General features: G+C 51.8%; 1 long non-coding RNA gene across 3 annotated transcripts in view; it reads left to right on the top strand.

The window, feature by feature from the left end:
* Positions 1–23870, top strand: part of LOC109490605 — a 206965-nt gene that overhangs the window by 90410 nt on the left and 92685 nt on the right. For 2 of the 3 annotated variants that reach the window (XR_004620693.1, XR_004620692.1), the window contains exons 3-4: positions 6299–6427; positions 21261–21373. This is a non-coding gene — a long non-coding RNA (uncharacterized LOC109490605). Of the gene's footprint in view, positions 1–6298; positions 6428–21260; positions 21695–23870 lie in introns of those variants that run through there. The other variant, XR_002143939.2, reaches the window with a different exon arrangement.

Genomic DNA, 23870 nt, shown 5'->3' with positions numbered 1-23870 from the left:
GTGCGTCCTACAGGCAGATGAAGCCCCATACCCGGACGCACAGCTTCGTGAGCTGAACCCAGGCAGTATTTCAGCAAACCCCTTCACCTCCTCGACAGAATGCCTTTGTGCAGTGTGCGACCTGAACAAACATACATGGCAGCCCTGCACAGGTCTGTCTCCTAAACTTGTACTCTTTAAGGCAAGACATGCTACCTCTTACCTGGTTGAATGGCTTCTTCCACAGATATTCCTTCCTTCCAGTGGATCAGTGGTTGGATGAGAATTGTAGAATCAGAGGAGTGGAGAGGTCATCAAATCCAAGCCCCTCGTTTTACAGATGAAGTAATTGATAATCAAGGGGTGGAAGTGATGGCTGAGGACACATCTTGATTCTCAAAAAGAAACTGTTAGCTCACTGGCCTCCCTTCCCCTTTCCCTTCTCTCCCCCAAAGAGGTTTGGCCTTACACTGCCTGTCCACAGTTCCTGGGAATTTTATCCCACACGGCAAGAACATCCAGGCCACTGCCAGGCCCTGATAATGGGCACGGCTTGATTTCCTTTCCTTCTTGGGAATGGCCGAGAGTTTGGGCTTGCTCCGTACATCCTTAGCAATGTGCCAACACGGCTCTCTGGGAGTCAGGCTGGAGGGAATCTGGTGGAGGACTTCTTCTATCTTGTTACCCTATGGTCAGGACTAAAGGAAACAGAGCATTCAAGGAAAAGCACAGCAGACGCCAGGCGTGCACTGAAGGGTTGTTCCCTTTCCTCCAACCTCTCCCTGGCCCTCCAGCTTCCAAACACAGGCGGGCCATTCTCCTCTAAGATCCTCCTGCTCAGTGAACCGGGGCTGCTGGTAGGGGAGCCCGTCTGTGCGGAAGCACTGGCGGGAGCCTGCGCTGTCTAATCAGACCTGATGCAAGGGGGCTAGAAAGGCCAGGACCCCCCCCCACTGCGGCTCCCCGAGGCTGGGCGGTAGGGGTGGTTCTGGGGTGCGGGTCAGGGGCAGAGTTGTGGGCGCAGGATAGAAATGGTTCAGTACTTGATCATTGGTCTGCCTGTAGCTGCTGTGCTGAGCTGTATGGTCAAGATCAACCCTGGTGGTTGGTGAAAAGTGGGTAACCATCTACTGGCCAGCTTTCCCAAGTCTGGGCCAGGTAGCATGATGGACCCAGAGAAGGGACCTACTGACTAAGGTGCTTGCGACCCCCCCTTCCCACCCCAGGTCAGAATTCCAGCTGGAGACTTTCTCTGGAACAGGGCGGGGTGCTGCCCGCTCCTCCCTTTGCCTTTTCACCCCCGTGCCCTGTCAGTGACCCAGGTTTATGGGACTGCCTATCTTCTCCCACAGCTGCAAGGGGGACCCTTATCTCGGCACTGATTACACTCGACAGAGCACAAACAGCCGCCCTCCTGAGCAGGAGGGCCACATGGGGTTCCAATTGTTTTATGGGCTTTTCACACTCAGAGAAGAGGGGAGAAGTGCCAGGCACATGGGCCGGCTTTCTACAGCTTCTCTGCCACAGCTGCTGTCCTGTCAACGTCTTCCAAGTCCCCAAAGAGCCTGGTGTGGGGTGTGTCACGGGGAGGGCACCTGTGGGCTGTCAGTGCTTCCCAGGGCTCAAGACAAAGTATTCCCGGACTGGCCTTGCCATTTGGTGAAAGGCGGCGCATGGCTCCCCCGGAGCCCCCTGTCTTGCTAGTCCTCCTGCCCAGTCCCATGAGAGACAGACTCCAGGGCTCGCCTGTGCCCCGCCAAACCAGGAGCTACCCAAAGCCCGTCACCACCACCGTCACGGGACCCTCCGTCAGTCCGCCACACTCCCAAGGCTGACCTCTGTCCTCTCCCAGGACCTGCAACAGCCCAAGGAGTGGGGCAGGGGTGGGGAAGGGTGGTGGGAAGCCAGGGTGAAGAGAACAGGGCGGGGGGACATTAGGGGACCTGCCCATGATGGCACAGCCGAACAGCGGAGCTGAGACCTGCAAACAGTCCCTCTACAGCCCTGTGGTCCTGTCCTGCCTGCGTTGCATTCTCCTGCCCCCCCGTCCCCTCCTGTCTCCTCCTGTCCCCTCTCCTTTCCTCCTCTGTGTGTGTGTTTCAGACAGACAGACACATACACACGCACTCACATCATTCCTGGGTCTTTCTCCTGATCTCTTGTCTCCAATGTCCCTCGGCCTCTCTCTTACTCTCTTCCGCTCCCTCTTCTCCCCCAGTTCTTGTCTGGGGTCTTCCCACTTCCTGGGTCCCCCAATTGTCCATCTCTTCTCCCTGACTCCTGAGCTGTGGCCATGGTGTGTGTCCTTCTCTCCCCCGCTCCTTGGACAGTCACCATGGAAGCACTGCAGATTGTTTTGACAGGAGGGTCTGAGGGTTGCCACTGCTGGGCCATAGGGCCCTGTCCCCTCTGCGAGCGACAGACCCCTCTGCTCAGCACAGGGGCCCTGCCGCCTGAGCCCGCCTCGGCCCAGCTGGCACAGGAAGCACAGAATGTGTTCCCTGGGTAGATCCAGGCCTAGCCTTGGTGCCAGGGCCTTCCTTAATGTCCCTGACCATGTATTCATTCCCTGCACTTGACAGTGGCCCAGTGTGCCCATGAAAACACTTTCATACCCATTATCCTAGTTCATCTTCAAAACGGCACTGTGAGGCAGGCCCAGCAGGGGTGTGGGTCCTCATGGCAGAAGGGCTGGGAAGCTAGTGGTTATCAAGGGCTTTCTCCGTGCCAGTGACTAGATACACACGGTCTCCTGGAAGCCTCACACTAGAAATCCTGCTGGTGCACAGGGCACTTTTGTGGGATTTAGGAAACGGTGCCTATTCTTTTATCCACTTTCCTGCCACCCACTGGAAAACTAATAAATTTGCAAACTGAAAATAGTAAATAAACAAATCCATGATGATACCGGGGATAGTGCCCTCTAGAGTAATGCAGTGCACAACCTGCACAGATGTACATCATGGCTCTAAACAACACACCTGCAAGGGAGGGATTATTGCCTGAATTTTGCACATGAGGACACTAATTCCTCTGTCATGATCTTAAAACAGCAGACTGCCCTTTCATCTCCTACGAGCCTGTAGGTCCCCTGGTCTGGTCTTCCCGGTTCGTGAATGTGTACCTGCTTTGGAACTCACTAGCGATCTCTGATTCTCAGCCTTGATGTGTTCACCTTACCTGGTTCCCTTAGTGTGAGGCGAAGGACACCAGACTGGGGGGCAAGAGATGTGGCTGAAATCAAAACTCTGCCACTTGCTAGCCATGCAAACCTTGGCATTTACTTTAACTTCTTTAAGTCTCAGCCTTCACATCTATAAAATGGGACTGGTCGTGTCTACCTTCCCATTGCCTGAGGATTGAGGACAATATGGAAATGAAAGTGATTGGCATATGGGAGGCATTAAATGAATGTTTGATGAATAAAGTAATTAATGGATAAATAATTCCCAGTGGGGGAAAGTGGATTTAGGAGATCAAATCAAAATGCAAGGCTTCTGGGTGAATTGCTATGCTCAGAGCATGGTGGGCTGAAGCTTTAGAACCAGCAGGTGTCCCTATCACCCGCCCCCCCCGTCTCTCAGCCCCCCAGGGACACCTGTCCTGAGCTGCATTTTCTGTTCTTTTTAAAAAATCTCATTTTTAATTAATTAATTAATATTTTTAATTTTTTATTTGAGTATAGTGGACACACAACATTACATTAGTTTTGGGTGTACCACAGAGTGATTTGACAAGTTTGTACATGATATTATGCTCACCACAACAGATGCACTTTCTGTTCTTGTCATGGCCTCCACACTTGTACTTTAAGGGCCCAGAATCTTCTGGAAGAGAGGAATTAGGAGGCACTGAATGCTTTTTAACACCCAACCATCCCAGTGCTAGATGACCCCAAGATCCTTCAGCTCAGGCTGGAGCCGGCCAGGCTCCTTGTGGTTCAGGAGGGCCGGGTGGGGGCCAGGCGCTGGAAGGGGTGACTGCCTCCTCGAGGTTCACGCTCCAGGCACCTGGCTTGCCTCGCTTTAGTCCTGGCCCTGGTTTTAGTTGCTTGCTTTCTCTCCAGCATTTTGCTCTCATGGATCTTTCTCAAATCCTCTGCTTCTCAAGTGAAGTGTCACTTCCTCCAGGAAGCCTTCCTGGAATCTCTAAAGTCCCTCAGGTCCCCCTAACACATCCCTCTGAGCCTTGTGCTTGCCCTTTGCGGCTCTCATCAAAGAGTAACTTACTAATTATGCTGGTTGTGTGTGGCCAGCTCAGCATCACCGTCTGTCTTTTAACAGCTGAGCAGAGGCTGGGAGCTGCCATTTCCCGGAATCCCCATCCCAGGCCAGTTCCGGGGTAGATAAGTTTCTTGGGAGAGAAAAAGAGCCAGTGTTCTCCAGAGGCAGGGCAGCCAGTCTGGGGCACACACGTGAGGCTGAAAGCAGCTTCCAGATGCTTCTTGAGAGGCACCTCCCTCTGGGGGGCAGGCTGAGGTAGCTCCTGGGTGAGTGTCTTAAAGACCAGCTCCGCAGGGGGTGACATCCCTACCCTTCACTCCCGATGCCTCCCAACAATGGGCAAGCCCAAGTGTGTGCATGGTGTTAATATCCATCTTCGCCCAAATCAGAGGCTTCCTGTGGCCAGGGTCACCATTCTGTCCCGGATGGCTGTATCCTGAAACATTAGTCTAAACTGAAACAGAATCCACATGGTCCCATTTACCAGATTGGAAGACTGAGCCCTGGGATGGATGGCAAAAATGCAGGGTTACCCTCAAGAGCACCTTCTTTCTTTGCCAGGAAGACAAGAGAAATGGTAGAAAGAAATGGCTTCCATTCAAAACAGCTTTCGAGTCACTGTTTCAGGTGTTACCGCCCCCAAATCAAGATGCTAGTCACACTGAAACCAAAGCACAGACGTCTCACTAACACCTTTGAGTTATTATCACCACTTTCCAGTTGACAAAATTATTTCTTATCTTTGTGTTTTACAGGTATAGCAATAAAAATTATTGTCAGGGGTATTATTACAATTTTTAACCACTAATGGAATTATGATGCCTGATGGAGTGTCGGCAACCAGATGTACTTCCCACAACACGTGGGAACTTTTTATTTATTATCTCTGGGCTTTACAGTTACCATAGCAATAAAATTCATACTCACCAGGATTATTACCATTTTCAACTAATGGAATCATTATTTTTGTTTGCGGTTTTAACCCTTGGAATAAAATGTAATCCCATCAACAGGACTAAAATGTTTAATGTCCTTAAACGTTACTGGGAACGATCAATAGAATAACAGAATTCCTCCAAACATATCGTCACTCTCCCTTTGGCCTGGGGTCTTTTTGTGTCTCTCCTATGGGATCCGCATCTGTTAGGGGGGCATCCAGGGCTTTCATGCATTCTACAAGCCCTTAGTAAGTGGGTCCCGTGCTACGGTAGAGACTTCAAGGACAAATAAGACAGTCTAGCGTCGTGGTTCAGGGAGAAGGCTTAGGAGCCACCTGAACGTGAGTTTGTGTCCCAGGTGTGGTGGGTGGCTCTGGGCAAATGTCCTGACTACCTGAAGTTTCTGTTTCCATATATATATATATATATAAAAGGAAACTGTTCCCACTGCTCAATGATGGGTGAGGATCAAAGGTGGCTCTTGGCAGTGTGCCCGGGAAAATGCTCGGTGCAGAGAAGATGCTCAGTGAAAGATGGTCATTGCTGTGTGTGTCGATGTTGTCCTAACCCAGCCCTTTTTCTCAAAAGATTTGCATTCTAATCTGGGGGACACTCCACCAGCGTGACGTCCACTATGCAGGGCATCTTTAGAGAGCCACCTAACCCAGCCGGGACAACCTTGGTCACCTGCTGGAGGTGACCTCCCTCCCCCCGAGCTGAGTTCCAAAGGACGGGTGATGTCGCTGCTCAGGGAGAAAAGGAGGTGGGCTCTCCAGACAGCCAAAAGGGCAAGTGTGGAGGCCGGAGGGACGTGAGAGAGCACAGTGCCTAAGGGGGGGATGGCGGGGGCCCTGGCATCAGCAGATAAAGGGCAGTGGGCCTCCCCACAGGCTCAGTGACCCCCATCGGGCCACTCTGTGACTTTGAGCAGCTCCCCAAACTTCTTCCTTCCCAATGTGTGAAAACCCATTAATAATAGTACACGGAGCTTGGAGAGCCTGCGGGCTGTCTTCGGATGAAGGAAAGCATTATCATATTAACTAATTACGTGAATTAAAATTAATTAATTAAATAAATGGCTTAATGAGATTAGCCATTTGTTGTTTAATTATCCATTACCGCTATTGATAATAGTGATGGATTCTGCCCTCATGACAGGTGACGAGTCTGTCAGCGAGCAGTGGAACGTAAAACCATGACGGGGTCACCCAGGTCGGGAAGGATGAAGGCTGCTGCAAGCTTCCCTGGCCTCGTTCCTGAAGACCCTGAGACACCGATGAGAGAAAGGTCAGAATGCCTTCAGCCCGCCCTCAGAGTCTGGTCTCATCACCTGTAGAAGGCAGGGCAGGGCGCTGTCCTGCACCCGTGGGCATCAGAGATCCTGGGGTAGGTAGTGTTTCCACCTGAATCTCTTGGTCCTCACTCCTTCCTGGACCATATTCCCAAATGAACTACACCCACATAAACGTTTGGGGGAACCCAGGCAAAGAAACTGGGGATTACAAGTGGCCCCAGAAAGCGATCCTTAGGATGACATTTTGGAACGGTCACCTGCGGAGGACAGCTGCCTCTATGCTTCTCAGAGATGCTGGTTCACTCTGCTTTGGCCTTGCCTGACTCCCCCCATGTATTCCTTGTTGCCTCAGTAAAGGGCGGGTCTGCCCATCTTGCAGGATAAACCCACTTAGCCTTCCTGCCCCCCAAGTCTTCTGGCCCCGTTCTCGAGGCCGTGCCAGAGCTGCTCCAACATCCCCACCTCCATGACAGCGTCCCTGTTCCAACTTCAAGGGGCATTCCCGCCGAGTGTTGCTCTCAGGTTCGTCCCCCCATCGGTCCGTGTTCGGGTCTTGGGGCTCTGTTCAGTCCCCTGATTATCATAGGGGGCTCGTTGCTCTGCATTCGGCTTCCTTCCACCCTCCCATGAGCTCCCAGGCCCGGTGTTCAGCACACTCTGCCCGGCAGGAGAGGAGGCGAGCTCTGATGCTGCCACAGAGGCAGGACGCCTCTGCCCTGAGTTGATATTTTGCTGATCTGGGCTTGTCAGTGGCTTTCAGGGTTTCTCAAGCTGCTAAGAAAAGCTGCCTGACTCCATAGTCTTTCTAATTATTATCTCTCCTAGGCTGGTCAAGGGCCACAGCCGCCATATAGCTTAGAGTCTCACTGTCCCTCTGTGTGTTGTCCTGGTCCACCACAGATGAGGTCTGAGGAACCATCATGCCGAATTCTAGGGGTTCTCTACAGTTCCGGAATGTCATCCTGAGGCTTGCCTTCTAGGGCCACTTGCAGCCCCCCATGTCTTCGCCTGTGTTCCTGCAAAGATTTATGTGTGGGTAGCTTATTTGGGAATGTGATTCCGGAAGGAGGAGTGAGAATTTGGGGGAATAAACACAGGAAAGAAAGAAAGCCAACATAAGGACCTGTTATCCTTTAGATAAGAGTTTGGTCACCTTAAGGAGGACTAGAATATTGGTCCCAGAGTACCTTCTAGAGCCTTCTGGGTTAGGTTCAGAGTTGTCTGCCCAACGAAGTAAAGAGGGAAGTATCTATCCACCAGTCCTGTTTCCCATCGGCCAAGAATCATACAATAGGGTGTCAGCTGGCCTGCGCGTTCAGTGTGCTTGGTGGCCCATGCCAAGTGGGTGTCCCCCAGGCACCTGGGGACAGGAAGTGGGAAAGTCATCGTCAGTGGTATGCTCATAAAACTGGTCAAGGCTGCAAGGCCCTGCTTCCCACAGTAGTGACTGGAGTAAGAGATGAGGCAGAGAAGATTGGAAATGTGCCCAAGCGGTGGCTGATGCGGAAAGTGCTTTGCAAAGTTCCTGGTACAAAGTTAGAGCACAATTTAAAAGGCAGCTATGATTTTGTATCCCCAGTAACTTGCATTCACTAAATAATGGATGAATGAATGGAAAGAACAAGTATCTGGGCTTTAGTAAGTGGGCCTCATGCATAATTAAATGGCTCAGCTCACATGCCAGTGGAATGTGAGCACGGGACCTCTGACGGGTCTCTGTCCGCATTCTACAAAGATGTCTGTGCTCGGCCAACAGGACTTCAAACTTGTGCTCAAGAAGAGAGTTCTGGCCTGTGGCTAGATGGGGTGATGGGGACAGAGAGAAGGAGGGCAGTCCCCGAGGAGCACAGCTGAATAAACTCAGGTGGCTGGAGTAGCCAGCCTAGTGATCATGTCTGAGCCTTCACTGCCCGGGTTTGAACCAGATTCTATCATGTATTAATACGTGTGTGTGTGTATGACGCCTGCTTCTGGGAAGATTGCACAGACATACTTTTCCCTATTCCTCCTGCTAAGCACAGCAGAAGACTCTGGACATTAAAGAGAAAACAAACATAACAAGACCCAGGAAGGTGGAGAGAAGAAGGTAGACTGGCTGGGGCTTTGGAAACAGTACGGTGGGGAGATCCCTGGGAAGCATCAACCTGGGTTCTGGGACCCAGTGACGATATCATTCAGAAATGAAGACATTCTCAAGACATTCTCAGGTGAATGAAAATGAAGAGAATTTGTCACCAACAGACCCACCCTAAAGGAGGGATAAAGAAAGTTCTCTAAACAGTGTTAAGGTGGGGTTATGGATCGAGGGGAGTGGGTATGGTACAAAAGGGCAACATGAGGGATCCTTGTGGTGGTGGAAAGTTCTAGGTGCTTGGTTGTGATATTATTTTGCAAGAAGTTACCATTGAGGGAACAGGACAAAGGGTATACAGGATCTCTGTTATTTCTTAGAGCTGCATGTGAAGCAAATTTCTCAAAATAAAGTTCAGTTAAGAATGTGTGACCTTGGGGGCACCTGTGTGGCTCAGTTGGTTAAGCATCTGCCTTCGGCTCATGTCATGATCCCAGGGTCCTGGGATTGAGCCCCACGTCATGCTCCCTGCTCAATGGGGAGTCTGCTTCTCCCTCTGCCTCTGCCTTTACCTCCGATCGTGCTCTCTTGCTCTGTCTCTTTCTCTCGAATAATAAATAAATAAAATCTTAAAAAAAAAAAAAGAATGCATGACCTTGGGCAAGTCAGTTCTCTCAGCCCGTTTTCCCTGTCTGTGACATGGCGACAATAGGAGGCTCCCCAAATGTAAACTAGAATCTCCAGAGTGTTCTTGGGGAGGGGGTAAGTAAATGAAATAAAACGAGACAGTTACCCAGAACAGCACCTGACCCAGGGTGACGCTTGTTATATGTTAGTAATAATTACTACGAACAGCGAAAAGGACCACTTTGCACTGGTTAGCATGTTAAGCCCTTCATATAGCTTTTCTCACTTAACCCTCCTGACATCCCTGTGGGGCACATGCCACCAGGATGGCCATTTCATAGTCAAGGACTTTGTTCCACAAGTGCCCAGGGTCGCATTGCTGGTGAGAGGCACGTGCATTGCTTGAACCCAGGCCTTCCTACTCCTTCTGCCCAGGCTATGACTCCCTTTGCCATGCAGCCCAGATATTGCTTCTTCCTCCAAGAAGGAGTTATTTTTGTTATTGGTGTCCTTCTTCCCTGGAGTAGTGATCACAAGGGTCTCTGGAGTGTGCCTTGACAGGGAGAGGCCATGCCCTGTGCCCCTGTCCTGCCCCACTGGCCAGCCAGAACCCACAGTGGGGAGTAGGTGGGGGTGGTTTGAAAGTGGTCAAGACAAGCAGGCAGGCTGAGGAACCAGGGCCTCTGACAAGGATGTAAATAGAGTAAGGAAAGTTGGTTGGCCAAGGCCAGAAAAGGTGCCCTGGGGGCTTAGGAGCCTGTGAGCCAGAAAGACACACCAGTGTTCAGCTCCACATGCCCCTCCCTGCTGACGCTGTGACCTTGAGGAAGTACCCTAACCTTCTGGAGCCTCAGTCAACTCCACTGGGAACACAGAGCCTGTGTTGGCGTCTGCCCTGAAGACCAGAGGAGGTACTGGCAGTAAGCACACTGCAGCACGGCCGGTACACAGTTGACGCTTAATAAATGTTCTCTCCTACTGTTCTCCTCAGATGGCTGATGGAGGGGGGCTGAACCTCACTGCCAGGGTCAGAGAGCCCGGATGACTCTGCGGCTTGGGAGAGCAAAGACCATGTGGGCTGGAGGTTTCCTGGTTTGGAAGGAAGCCTCTTTCCGCTGGGTGGCGGGTACAGAGTGGTGGAGGAGGGAGTGGCGAGGTGAGCTGTCCAGAAGGGTCCCTCTCCCCAGGTTTTGGGGAAGGAGGCTCAAGCAAGGTCTTTTTTAGAAAGCCAGCTATGTGGCTCAGGGAATGAAGATCTCATAACAACAGCAATAATAATAAAAATAGCAACCATAAGGCAGACACTTAGCATGATAGCAGGCTAGTTTATCAACAGAGCACTCAGGAGGCATTAACTAATTAAAACTCCTCCAAGGTAAGCAGTTATTGATTTGTGAGGACAGATGAAAAGAAGTCCAGGTGGAGGGACTCCCCTCAGCCAGGCTGAACAATGAGCCAATCTAGGCTACGAGTTCCTTGTCTTACGATGGCTTCCTTCCCAGGGACTGGGGGCGCCGCCTCAGGGGGTTCAGGGGGCTGAGCCCCCTCAAAGGCCTTGGATCCTCTGCTCTAAAGATTGTCTTGGACTGCAGAGAGGAGATGGCCATCCTTGCCCTGCAGAGAAGGGGCAGAGAGAAGCAGGTGCCATGGGACCAGCCACAGTGACAATATTATGACCTACTGTGAACTGAGTACTTACTATGGCCAGGAAGTGTCCTAATTTTTACTGACATTATCTCACTGTTTGTTAACAACACCTCTGTGAGGTACATATCATTATGTACCCATTTTATAGGTAGAGAAATTGAGGTCGTGAGAGACAAAGTCCTTTCCCCCCAATCCCATAGCTGGTAAGGGGAAGGGCCTTGTCTCAGGATTTCTGGAAGGTTTTGCATGTTCATGCAAAGCATCTTGATCCCTTTTTTTTTTTTTAAGATTTTATTTATTTATTTGACAGAGGGAGAGGGAGATAGAGCATTAGCAGGGGGAGTGGTAGGCAGAGGGAAGAGGGAGAAGCAGGCTCCCCGCTAAGCAGAGAGCCCGACGCGGGGCTCGATCCCAGGACTTAACTGACTGAGCCACCCAGGCACCTTGCAAAGCATCTTGATCCTTAAGATGCACCCCTGCCCTAGGGACCTATGTTCATCTTACAGATGGGGAAACTGAGGCCCACAAGGAGTAGAGTATCACTGATAGGCAGTGGGGCCAGGACGCAGGGTAGGTCTGCCTGATTCCAAGGCCACTCCTCTTTTTCTTCCTGGACCCTGAGACGGGGGCAAAGAGGAGCTCTACCTGGAAGAGGAAGTTTCGACATTGACTCTGATGTGGAGAGCTTGTGACCTTTGCTCAGTGCACTTGTGCTGGGACCAAAGCCACAGATGCAATTCCCTAGTGGGCCTGGAAGCTCTGGCCTCTGCCCTGGCCTCATCTGTGTCCCAGGAAGGTAATTCCAGCTCTATAAAGTGATTTCACATCCCTTTGCTCAACTCTGCCCAGGAGGCAGGACGAGGAAACAAGTGCCTGTCCCCAGGGCAGAGCCACTCCTGAACTTAGCATCCGATGTCTCTCCACGGCCTGGACCCACATAGTGGGTGCCCGGGCCTCCACCGCCGGAGGAAAGCAGCTGAACGCCTCCCGTTGCTTCATACCGCGGTAGGCACTTGTACTCACTACCAGGACAACGTCACCTCTCAGTGTCCCCAGTGTCGGGGAAAGAGGGAGTCACCCAAAGACCCCCAGCTAGCAGGCAAGTAAGCCAGTTTTGGACGCAGGCACCCGTGCTCCCAGCCCACACGCTTAACTGCCACACTTACCCGCCTGCCCTGGAAAGGGGTGTGCACAGTGTACCACTGATCATAAAAGCTGACATTTCTGAATACTTATTGTATGGCCTGCAGGACCTTTTTCTGTAATCCCCGCAGCAATCGTCTGCAGGAGGAGTCACTGTGGCCATTTCACAAACGAACTGTTCAAGAGAAGCAAGTGAATAGCTTTCCTGGTGAGCCGGGAAGCAGGACTTGGGACTGGGGTCCTTCTGACTCCAAAACCCAGCTGGACTCATCATGCTGAGACTTATTTTAAGTCCGTTCCTCATACTCAGATGCCTCCTGGTGTCACCTCTCCACAGCCGCCCAGTTTCTGTCCTGCTGCTCAGGCTTCAAAGTCAAGTTTCCTCGCTGGAAGCAGGGCATCATTATAGCTCAGCAGTCGAATGACCTGGGCATCGAGCTCTATGAGAGCTTTTCCAGGAGGTTCTCACGTGCTGCCCGGGTTGAGGACCATGGTCTAAAGGAAAAGGCACAGAATCGAGATCTCAGCCCTGGACTGATCTCACAAAATCCTCTGGTTTGGTGTCCTGTCTTTACCCTATTCACACTGGAGTCCAGAAAGCTGAGGTGATGGGATGAAGAGGGCCAGCAAGTCCGGCTGGGAGTGGAGGCTGGAGCCAGAGCTCCCGAACCCAGAGCAGGGCCTGTTCCTCACCGCTGCCCCCCTCCGAGGCTGTAGTCTTGAACGTGGACTATCTCTGGCTGCTCACTGGTCCCCAGTCCTAGAGCCTTGTTCCTCCATCCCCTGGGCCGCTTCCTTCTGGTCAGTCACAAGTCAGGGCCTCCAAAGACTTTGTAGCCAAGGAGTGGTAGACGTTACACAGAAAGAGGCCTAGGGAGGAACAGTTGTTGTGGAATGGGAGGGCCGTACTGTCCTCCAAACACACTAGTGTCCTCCACCTCCCAGCCTTTGTGCCTGGGAGTGAGATGCAGGAGGAAGGCAGAGGGGCCAGGATAGCATCTTTACTACTGATTGAGCTGAGCTTGGCGGATGTGGCTTCATTCCAGAGGCCAGAGTCTGACAGCCCGCCCCTCACGCTCACTCCTTCCCCACATCCCTCCATGGACAGGGCTCCCCAGGGAAGAGCAAGAGGGGGGCTCATGCCCCCCATGAAAGTGTGGCTCTCAGGAGCCTGGAAAGAAAAAGGGGTGGGGCTGCACAGGCCTGGCTCCCCTTCCAGCTCCCCAGGGCACAGGCGTGAGGGTTGGGGGGATAGTGGGGTGCTGATGCCCGGCCCTCCTGTGGAGAGCAGGGGTGGTGAGGCTTCCTTTCATTATCAGAGGATGTGGGGGTATTTTATGAACACCTGTGTGATACAAGAATGTATCTGCAAATTGGAGGGGTGATACTTGCTGCCCCAGGACGGCTGAGGGGGCCATGAGGCCAACCCCATTCTGCTAAAATATGCTGCCCCATAGACACCAGTTTGTGAGAAGAACGGTGGTGTCAGAGCTCTGGACCCGAGTTCTCGTCCTGGCTGGGCTCTGTGTGTGTGGGCTTGGACATGCCCCCTCTCTGGGCCTCAGGCCCATCCTCTGTAGAGGGAAGATCGTCTTACAACCTGGCTCATTTCTCAGTGTCATTCGAGGTCACGGGGGACACCGGGCAGGAAGATGCCAGCGGCTGCCTAGATGCTCAGGCAGGATTTGGGGCCGCTGCTTCAAGGTCAGGGCTCCTCTGGGCCTTGCTAGGGGCGAGCCTGGGCTGGGGGCCTGTCCTCCCTGGGACCGTGGACGGTTTCTGCTGGAGCAGCCCTGGGATGCCTCCTAGCTGGGCCCGCACCACTTTATAAAGCCCGGGGGGTGCTCTCCCCCACAGCTACGCCCCGGGCACATGCTTTCACCCTGCAGCCATAAAGTGGGATCAAGGAAGAATTTACAATCGAGGCTGTAAAGTCATAACAGCAAAGAGGCTATTTCATTGGGTTCAGGTGGAGGTGAGAAGGTTCAGAAGTTCAAGACCTCCAGGCAATTCCTGGCAGCTGAAGACCCTCCCCGGGTGCTGGACTAGCTGCTGTTCCCTGCTGCAGAGGCTTCTCCCCACCCGAACGAGGGGGCCCACTCTCGACGGTTCCCAGCTTGGACTCATGAACACCTGTGGGCTTGGGAGGTTTCCTCAAGACAGGGCACTGGGGGTGGGGCGCCCTCTTCCTGGGATCTCACCTCTATGCCACCTGCAGACTATGTCTTCCCTGGCTCCTGCCTCTCTCTGAGCACAAAAAAAGGAGGGGAAGAGCATGGCCAGAGAAGTCAACCAAGCCCTCTGCGTGGGGTCCGACAGGCCTGGGTTCATGTCCTGGCTCCCACTTCCTGGCTGTGTGAACTTGGGCAAGTCTCTCTTCCTCTCTGGGCCTGATTCCTTATCTGTTCACCTCCTATAATTGAGATCACAGCCTGGAACATAGTTATGTAATGGAAGGAGCTCCCTGGCTCCCCTCTGCAGTCCTTCTCATCCCACTTGTGGGGTCCTCCACCCTCCCAGGACTCAGACAAGTGGATCGGAAGGGCCATTGGAATTATCCCAGCAGAGATGTGTGGGGTGGAGACAGGTGCTCCGGCCTCTGGTGCCAAAGGAATGGGTTCCGGTCCCAGTCTCAACACTTCTTCCTGGCTCTGTGACATCAAGCAAGTTGCTTCATTTCCCTGAGTCCCAGTGTCTACCTTTGTGGGGGGCAGGTCTTGGTACCAGTGTTCGGGGGCTGTTCCCCGGGACACCCCGCTGCCCCTGTCCTAGAGGAGGTCTTTGAAAAGTACTTAGGTGGGAGGCTGAGGCCTGGAATGGTGGGGGGACTCTCCCAACATCACCTAGCTAGGAGTTTGGTCTGAAGGAGGAAGGTGCTTGCTGTGTGTCCTCATGGGGGTTACCCTGGTTTTAAGAGAATCACAAGTCCACGGCAGGACAGAGTTGGTGGGGTGGTCGAAAAAAGTGTCCAGTCACAGAGACGTTTGTGTTCAAATCCTCTTTATCACCACCGAAGTCCAGCAGTATTTTGGGGTCCCTTTAAGCAGGGGTTAGCAAATGATGGGCTGGGGGACAAATATGCCTGGTCTTGGAAGTGACATTTTCTGGAGCACAGCCATACCCATTCATTTAGGCACCGGCTCCTTTTGAGCTCCAACAACAGAGTTAAGTCCTTGCTACAGAGACCCTAAGGCCCATAAAGCCTAAAGCATTTACTCCCCCTTTATAGAAAATGTTAGCCACCCCTGCCCTGGCAGCTGGCGGGGGTGGGGTGGGGTGCTGAGACTGGGATCTGCGCTGGACTCCGCGGACCCCTTTCATTTTACAGGCGAGGAAGCTGAGGGCCAGTGACTTGCCCGTGGCCACATGCCCCTGGATGGCTTCTTAGGGTCAGGGCACAATGTGGCTAGCTCAGGACTGTTCTCACCCAGGGATCACACCAGAGAGTGGGAAATGGTCCTGCCAGCCCTGCCCACCAGGCGTGAGGTGCTCTGTGGCTGGTACCGCACGTTCCGATCCCCTGTTGGTTTCCTCCAAGCCTCATAGCAACCCTCCGGGCAAGTATGTGTGTCAGGAAATGCTGAATCAATGAATGTGTAAGGGTGTCCCCGCTGCATGGCTCAGGTCCCACGGCTGGTACTGGCAGGTTTGGAACTCAGAGCCCCGCCTGCTACCTTCTGTCTTCTCCATTGGGCTCAGAGACCTCAGGGTCCCTCTGCCCCGGAGACACAGGTCAGGGCTGGCAGAGCCTGTGCTAGGGAGTGAGTGCTCTGGACACCAGTCTGCACTGTGATCCTGCACCCCAAGCTCTGGAGGTCACAGAACTCCTCATTTTTATTTTTATTTTTTTATTATGTTAGTCACCATACAGTACATCATTAGTTTTTGATGTAGTGTTCCATGATTCATTGTTTGCGTATAACACCCAGTGCTCCATGCAATACAGAACTCTTGAAAGACACCTCCTTGCATGAGTTATTTGAGAGCATTTTCCTGTCCTAAAAGAAGGTGTGTTGGTGACAGGCCAGCATTGGCTGTGTGAGCCTGGGCTTCAGGAGAGGATTCTTACTCCTTCCTCTCATTCCCACCAAACCTGGGAAGCTGCTTGTCCCGCTGCCTCCGCCCCCTCAAGGGAGAGCTCCCAGATGCTTTTTGCAGAGAGCCCAGCTCAGGTCAGCAAAAGGGGGCCAGGACCCAGCTGGAGTGAGGATCTGTTTCTTTGCTCTCCCCATGTGATCTGGGGATTGCAGCATGGGGCAGGAGAGGGCAAATGCTGGGCAGCCAGACGGCCCCAGGTTTGAATTCTGAAATTGTCCCTAGCTGTGTAGTTTAGAGCCTGTTCTAAGACCCTCTGGGCATTCCTTCCTTCGTTTATAACTGAGGTCGATGAGGATTACCGCAAGCATGCAACTCACGTGTGCTGGAGTTTCTTCCACATGCCAGCAGCTGCTATGGGAATTAGATACCCTAATTCCCCCAAGGGGTCTGGGCCCAGCCAGCCCTTCTTTGGCAGCTACCCGTGTCCCGGTTCTTGTTCTTGTCCCTGGTCCTGGCTTCTCGACCTTCCTCTCCTCTGGGGCCGTAAGTGTGGCCTGGCTCTTCATACAGAGTCCTGAGAGGGGCCCGAAGGAGAATGGCACTCAGCAGCGTGGGGTGGAGATTGGCTCCCTGTGACACTTCTGCCTTGGTCTTGCCAGAGGCTTCCAGGCTTGGATCACCCTGAACCCCAGTGCCAGTCATTGTCCCTTTGCACGTTCACCTTTGCACACGTGGCGGTGAAAGAACTGATGGAGCCGTGTGGGAAGCAGCTTCCCACGTGACTCCTGCTGGAAAGCGAGCTCAGAGAGCCCAGTGGCGTCCATCTTGTCTGCTGCTGAACCCCCAGCCCCAGCGGGGCTCTGGGGACACAGCAGGTGCTGAATGAATGGTGAAGGGAAGGAAGAGTCTTCTCTCCCCTCAAGGTCTTCCAGCTGGACTGAGAGTAAAATGGACAAGAGACAGATTCACAGGAGAAAAAGCCAGGGTTTTATTACAGGCACAGGGAGGCCCAATAATGAAATTGAGACCGAAAGAAAGGACCAAGGCAGGCGGTTTGTTTACTTTTTAGACAAAGAGACAATACATCTGGGAGGAAGTCACAGGTCAAAGAACAGGTAACTTTAATAAAGAGGCTCAATTAGTGAGGAATTCTCAACGGCATTTGGGCTGGGGTAGTACGTTAGTAAAAGGAACCAGGGCTGTTTCTACAGCCTTCTTGGCTCTCCATTTCTCACCTCTGGAGATGGGGGTGTCTCTCCACCTCCTGCTATCTCTGCCTTTCATGTGGGGGATTTGTTTCCTGCTTCCAGGGGGATGGAGGAGGGTCTGAGTGTCCTTCCTGCACAAACCCTCTCTTGAGTGACTTTTATTTAAAAGAATCAACATGCCATCGGTGCCAAGGTGGCTCAGTCCATCAAACGTCTGCCTTCTGCTGAGGTCATGATCTCAGGGTCCTGGGATTGAGCCCCGCACTGGGCTCCCTGCTCAGCAGGAAGTCTGCTTCTCCCTCCGCCTCTCTCCCTCCCCCTGCTCGTACTCTCTCCCTCTCAAATAAACAAATAAAATCTGTAAAATAAATAAAAGAACCAATATGCCATAGTGGCAGATTTTGGGGGTGACCAGCCCTCGGCCCCTACAATGAATAAACCTCTCATTCCTGAGGGTCACTTGCAATTTGAAACTGAACTTTGCTTTGGAGCTGTAAATGCCATTTCAAAGATCACATGCTGGATAAGAAAACAACTTTGTCCCCCGCCCAGTGGCATCCGTTGCATTGTTGTGAAATTTTCAAGGAAAGACTCAAGCCCAGTCAGGGGCCCTGGGATTTCACACTCAAGTGCTTCTTGACAATTTGTTCCAGTCCAGGGTCAGGGGCCGTCTGCCCACCAGCCTTCACTTCCTGCCTTGGGGTTTTGTTCATGCTGACCCCCCTGCTGGAAGGCTAGACCTCCATTTCTCTCCGTCTCTGTCTCTGTCTCTCTCAGCAGCTAGGAACCTATCCCACCTGCATGAAACCTTTTCAGGCCTCTCAAAGCATATGTTTATCTCTTGTCCTTTACTGAAGTCCTTTGGCATAATTACTTCTGCCACACTTTTATTTATTTTTATTTTTTTGAAGATTTCTTTATTTATTTGAGAGAGGCAGAGAGAAAGTGAGTGTGGGAGGAGGGGCAGAGAGAGAGGGAGAGAGAGAATCCCAAGCAGACTCCCTGCCCAACACAGGGCTCGATGCCAGGACCCTGAGATCATGATCTGAGCTGAAACCGAGAGTTGGCCGCTTATCCGACTGAGCCACCCGGACGCCCCTGCCACACTTTTAGACCCTTACCTTGGGATTTAATTGTTTGATCGCCTGTTTCCTCAACCAGGTGCCACATTTCCTGAAGGCCATGTGTCACACCTTCTAATCTCAGAGTGTGGCACGGGGCGGGGCACATGGGAGCTCAGCATGAGGACCTCAGCACTAGCACACCAACACCCACTGTGTGCCCAGGACCATGCCAGGTTGCCTTGTACATTGCCTTATGGGGCCCACAGCTCTCTTATCACCCCCATTTTGTAGGTGAGGACATTTACAGAAGCTTGCACAGCTGGGAGGTGGTGGTCGAGCAGGACTTCCAGGGTCCGGCACAACGTGTCACACTCCATGGGTTCACACCCACAGGGATCAGCGAGATGAGGCTTGTCCTCTAGTTTCTTCATTTCTTAGACTATGGCCACTTTGACAAGAGGTAATTATGTGAGGGGACAGAGGTGTTAAGTAAGCATCTGCTGGAAAGAGCTAGGGCTTTGGAGATAAGAGGTCCCGGGCTCCAGAGTTGGCTTCGCTGTTTCTGTCCTTTGACCGCAGGCATGCTGTTTTTCCTCTTGAGAGCTCCGTCCCTCTTCTGCAGAGTGAAGTCAGCAGCAGCAACCCTGCAGGGCCGTGGAGAGGACCACGTGCCATGCTCTGTGGGAGGCGGTGCACACGGTGCCTGGCCCGCTGGGAACACCCAACACATAGAGATTCCCTCTCTCATCTTCTCCCTTTCAATGCTTAAAGCGCTGCTAAAATCTTCATCTGATTTCGGTTGTGATCTTTGTAAATTTGGGGATATAAACAAATCTCGACTCCTAACTTAAATGTCCCACAGTGGTTTGTTTGTTTTTAATTAGTTAATTAATTAATTTTTAAAGATTTTATTTATCTGAGAGAGAGTGTGTGCATGTGAACGAGCTGGGGGGAGGGGCAGAGGGAGAGGGAGGGGGAGAAGCAGACTCTGCTGAGCACGGAGCCTGACACAGGCCTTGATCCCAGGATCCTGAGCTCATGACCTGAGATGAAGGCAGACAACGCACTGAGCCACCCAGGCACCCCTACCACAGTGGTTTGTGAATTGGTCCAAGTTATGTTGAAGAGAAACATCTTGTAACATGTCACCCGGACACAGGGTGATGGAATCAGAGAGGTGCAGGTCCCACTCCCAGCCTACACTGACCTTACATTGACTTTGCAACCACGGGCAGCTCACCAACCCCATGGAGCCCCGGGCTCTTGACACGGGCAATGGAGGTAACAGAACTCATCTCATTGGGCTATTTTTTCCTCCCTCCTTCCTAGCTTTATTGAGATACCCAGAACTTATTCCTCTTCTGGCTAGAAGTTTGTACCCTTTGACCAACCTCCCCCCATCTCCCTCACCTCCCCTGCCCCTGGCAGCCATCATTCTACTCTGTTTCTCTGAGTCTGGCTTTTTTAGAATCCATAAGAAAGTGACATAGTATTTGTCTTTCTCTGTCTGACTTACTGCACTTAGCATTCATTCAGTTATTTTAAGAATTAAATGAGATCGCGAAGGTAAAGCAGTTTGCATTATGCCTTACTAAGTACTCACTAAGTGCTAAGAATCATTAGTTTTGATAATAATAGTTATTCCCATTTTATGCTAGTTATATAAAAAATTCTCAAAACTCGAGAGTGAAAAAAAACAATTCAATTTGAACATGACTGGCATGGATGAAGACATCTCACCAGAGAGGCTACACAGATGGCAGGCCCAAGGAAAGATATTCAATGTCATTAGCCATTAGGGGAATGCAAATGAAGACCACATTGAAATTTCACTACATACCTATCATAAGGGCTAAAATTAAAAATAGTGACAACACCAAAGGTTGGTGAGGATGTGGAGAAACTGGATTGCTCATCTGCTGCTGGTGGGAGCATAAAATGGCCCAGCCATTCTGGAAAACAGCTTGGTAATTTCTTGAAAAACTAAAATGCAGCCCAGCCATTGAATTCCTGGGCATTCCTCCCAGAGAAATGAAGACTTAGGTTCACACAAAATCTGTACTCCAATATTTATAGCATCGTTATTCGGAATAGTCACAAAAGGGAGACAACACAAATGTTTTCCAGTGGGTGAACGATCAAGCAAACCATGGTACATCTGTACCACGGAACGGTACGTGGCAACAGAAGGAGCAGATTACCCACAGCTTGGGTGGCTCTCAGAACCATGCTAAGTGAGCGAGGCCAACCCTGCAGGTCCATGCTGTGTGATCCCATTCCTATAAATTATCAAGAGGACAGAATTAGAAACTGGGGAGCAGCTGAGTGGTGGCCGGGATTAAGTTTGGAGTGAGGGCTGGAGGGAAGGGTATGGCTATAAAAGGGCCACATGAGAGATCCTTGTGCTTTGGGGAATGTTCTGTATCTTGGCTGTGTCAATGTCAGTATCCTGGTTGTGATACTATACTCTGGCGTTTCCAGATGTCACCATTGGAAAAACCAGGTAAAGGGTACCTGAGATGGTTCTATGTTGTTTCTTACAACTGCATGTGAATATACAAGGATCCCCAGATAGAAAGTTCAGTTAAAAAATGCATAATCTAGTCCAAGAATTGTGAGTAATTTCAAGTGGCTGGAAAGAAATGGTGCGTGGGAGGCTTTACTGGAGGTGAGGCTGGACAGGTCTCCTGGGGGCAGATCACAAAAGGTTGGGGGGTCTGGACCTTCTGCCTGGATGTCTTGGCAAAGGCTGGGGTCGCAGAGGCACTGGAAGGTTTTCAGCAAGAGGTGCTTTTGGAGACTCACTCCAGTAGTGCTGTAGAAAGGTACTGAGTGGATGATTCTGGAAGCTGGGAGACCAACCACAAGGCTGGAGGTGATGAAGTCAGAAGCTGGGTGGGGGGAAGATGGCCAGGAAGGATAGCCTTTTGTGTGGTGTCTAACCGCCTTGTTTTTGAAGACCCCTTCCAGAAATCCCTACTGGTATCCACCTTAGGGAAAAAAGGTTGACAGCCCCTTTCTCTTCCAGGTCATCGGGACTGAGAGAAGAAACCATCTGAGTACAGCAGGACGCAGCCCCCCATCAGCTCCAGAGGGCCATCTCCTCTCCTGGGCCTTTTGGGAGCAGCCGAGGAGATTCAGGTAGCTTTGCCCTCTCCGCTGGGAGAGGGGGGCTGGGGAGGAGCACAGGCTCACCATGCCTAGACTGTGGGTTGTGGGGCGAGGGAGAGGAGGTGATAATTGTCTTCACACATCACCTCTGTGTTATTGGAATCACTGCAGCAAACATGCATCCTTTTGTCATTAAAAAAATCAATAAAATAAGTAAAAATGGGGAGAGAAGGACTATATTCTAGTTCTCTTGACACCACCGTGTGCTCCTGAGCAAAGCCCTTGGCCTCTCTGTCCCCCCAACCCCCTGTGGTAAGCTAAGAGTTGGGATGAGAGACTTTTCACGGCAACGATTCCTCGCCCTGTTGTCCTCACAGGCTTTTCTGCGTGCTCACTCCCAGGATCCTTCTGGGGGAGGCAGGGATGGCATACAGGGATGGCATGCATTATTGCCTCTGTGCTGCTCCCAGGGGCTCCTGCACCAGCCTTCCTCACCCTGGCCAGCACGGCAGTAACCCAGTGGGACCCAGAAGGAAGTGTGTCTGTGAGGGAGGTTCCCACCCAGCAAGAGGCAGGGTGCACTTCCTGGACTGTTGGCTGAAGACCCCTGGACATCGTGTCCACAGGAAGGGGTTCCTTCTCATGGCAGGGGGCTGTGGGCTCTGTAGCGTTGGTCATGGGCAGCACTGCCCCCCCACTCTGGTTTTGATGTTGGTACCTAAGGCCTTAAAGAGAAGGATTAGCCAATCATCCTTTCTCATTCTACAGAGGGGGACACTGAGGCACAGGGCTGTGGGGCCCACTGTCCAAAGGCATCCAGCAGGCAAGGAAAGTTTGGGTTTGAATTCAGAATCTTCCACGGCTAGCCCAGGATCCTCCTTCCTCAGCCCTGGGCTACATCTTCTTAGAGGGCTTTGGAAACACTCTGAAAAATGAGTAGCGGGTGGGTACCTGGAAAGCAAAATTGCTAAGTGGTGCCCCCACATACAATCTGAAACGTGGGACCCCCCTCAAGCCCTCAGTGAGCATCCAGGGGCAAAGCATCCCCCCAGATTCCCCTGGAAGACAGCATGCTTGAAGATTCGGGTCAGGTAATTCAAGGAGAGAACGTTTCCTTAAAGCTGATGGAACATCTTTAATTCTGGCTTTGAACTCATTGGAGGTGTTTCGGGCACCATCTTCCGCTTCTCTGGAGGGGAATGTAAGCCTGTTAGGAGAAGGCAGTTGGTTCGCATCTGGGGGAGCTTGTGAGCTGGGCTCATTGCTGCCGAGGGACTGCAGATGCCGCCTCATCCTGGCTTTGGGGGTAAACCTGCGGTTTATCAGCACGCAAGCTGCAGACAGCCTCCCTCTGATGGGCCCAAGATGTGGGCGCTTTCCCTGCTTCTCAAAAACGTAACCGGGCAGAGCAGGTGTGACTGGGGAAAACGGGTTGCGGAGGGGAATGCTGTGGGCCGGGCGCAAGTGCAGTGAGGCTGCAACTTCTTCCACTGGCAATGATGAAGTGCCGGCGAGGCGGGCAGGTGCTGTGAGAGATGCTGAACCCGAGTCGTCTGCAGAATAAGAGAGCCCCCCCCCCCCGGTCCCGTGGTCTGCAGCGATGAGAGCCCCTGCCAGCGAACAGGGCAGCCCCTAGGGTGGCGGGTCCTGCCCTTTCTGGACCTATCGAATGCTTTGGGGGTCTGGCCAAGCTGTGGGCCCCTTTGCTGAACAATGCTTTGGGAACGAATAAAATACAGAAGAGTTGAAAGGAAATCGCTTCTATTGAGGCTCAGCTATCAAGATAGTAAAATGTTAGCGACGCCCTACATGGGCTTCTTTACTAACGCGCTGCGTATTTTGAGCTATTGCAGCAATGGGAGAGGGCGAGAGAGAGCGCCTGCGCATCTGTGGGGACAAAGTCCCAGGTAGTGTTAATCCCCCACGAATTCGTTGTCTCCCCGTCGCAGTGGTGGGAGATGCTACAATGGAGTTAAGAATTCCCTGAAAATACACAGGAACGTGTCTATAGGATGTGGGTGTGGAATAGGAAAATAGTCTGCGTCAAAGGCTCCAAAATGGTTAGTGTTTTGAGTAAATTGACTGCAGTTAAGGTTAAATGGAAAGGTATTAAGTACTATCCTTGCTTGCTTTACAAAATCTTTTCTGAATCCTTTAAAAACGTTTTTTTAAAAGGTTTTATTTATTTAAATAATCTCTACTCCCAATGTGGGGCTCAAACTCATCGCCGAGATCAAGAGTCACGTGCTCTTCTGACTGAGCCAGCTGGGCGCCCCTAAAAAATATTTTAACAGGGTAAAATGTGTGAAATATGTATTTTGTAGTAAAGATAACTTTTTTTTTTTTTCCAACATAGGAGGGAACACAGACTCATTTCTCCCTCTGTCAGGCCACAGCTAGGCTGTAAGTCTTGGTTCTCCTGACTGGGAAATGTTATATCCCAGGTCCAAGAAAACCCCCATCAGGGAGTCTCGTGAAGGTGAGATGTCCCTCCTTGAGAGTCCTTGGAGAGTCAGTGTGGTGTGGA

This window comes from Ailuropoda melanoleuca, chromosome 15 (assembly GCF_002007445.2).
Source record: "Ailuropoda melanoleuca isolate Jingjing chromosome 15, ASM200744v2, whole genome shotgun sequence".
NCBI lineage: Eukaryota > Metazoa > Chordata > Mammalia > Carnivora > Ursidae > Ailuropoda > Ailuropoda melanoleuca.
The sequence above is the reverse complement of the archived record's forward strand: the minus strand, read 5'-3'. Positions and strand labels throughout refer to the sequence as shown.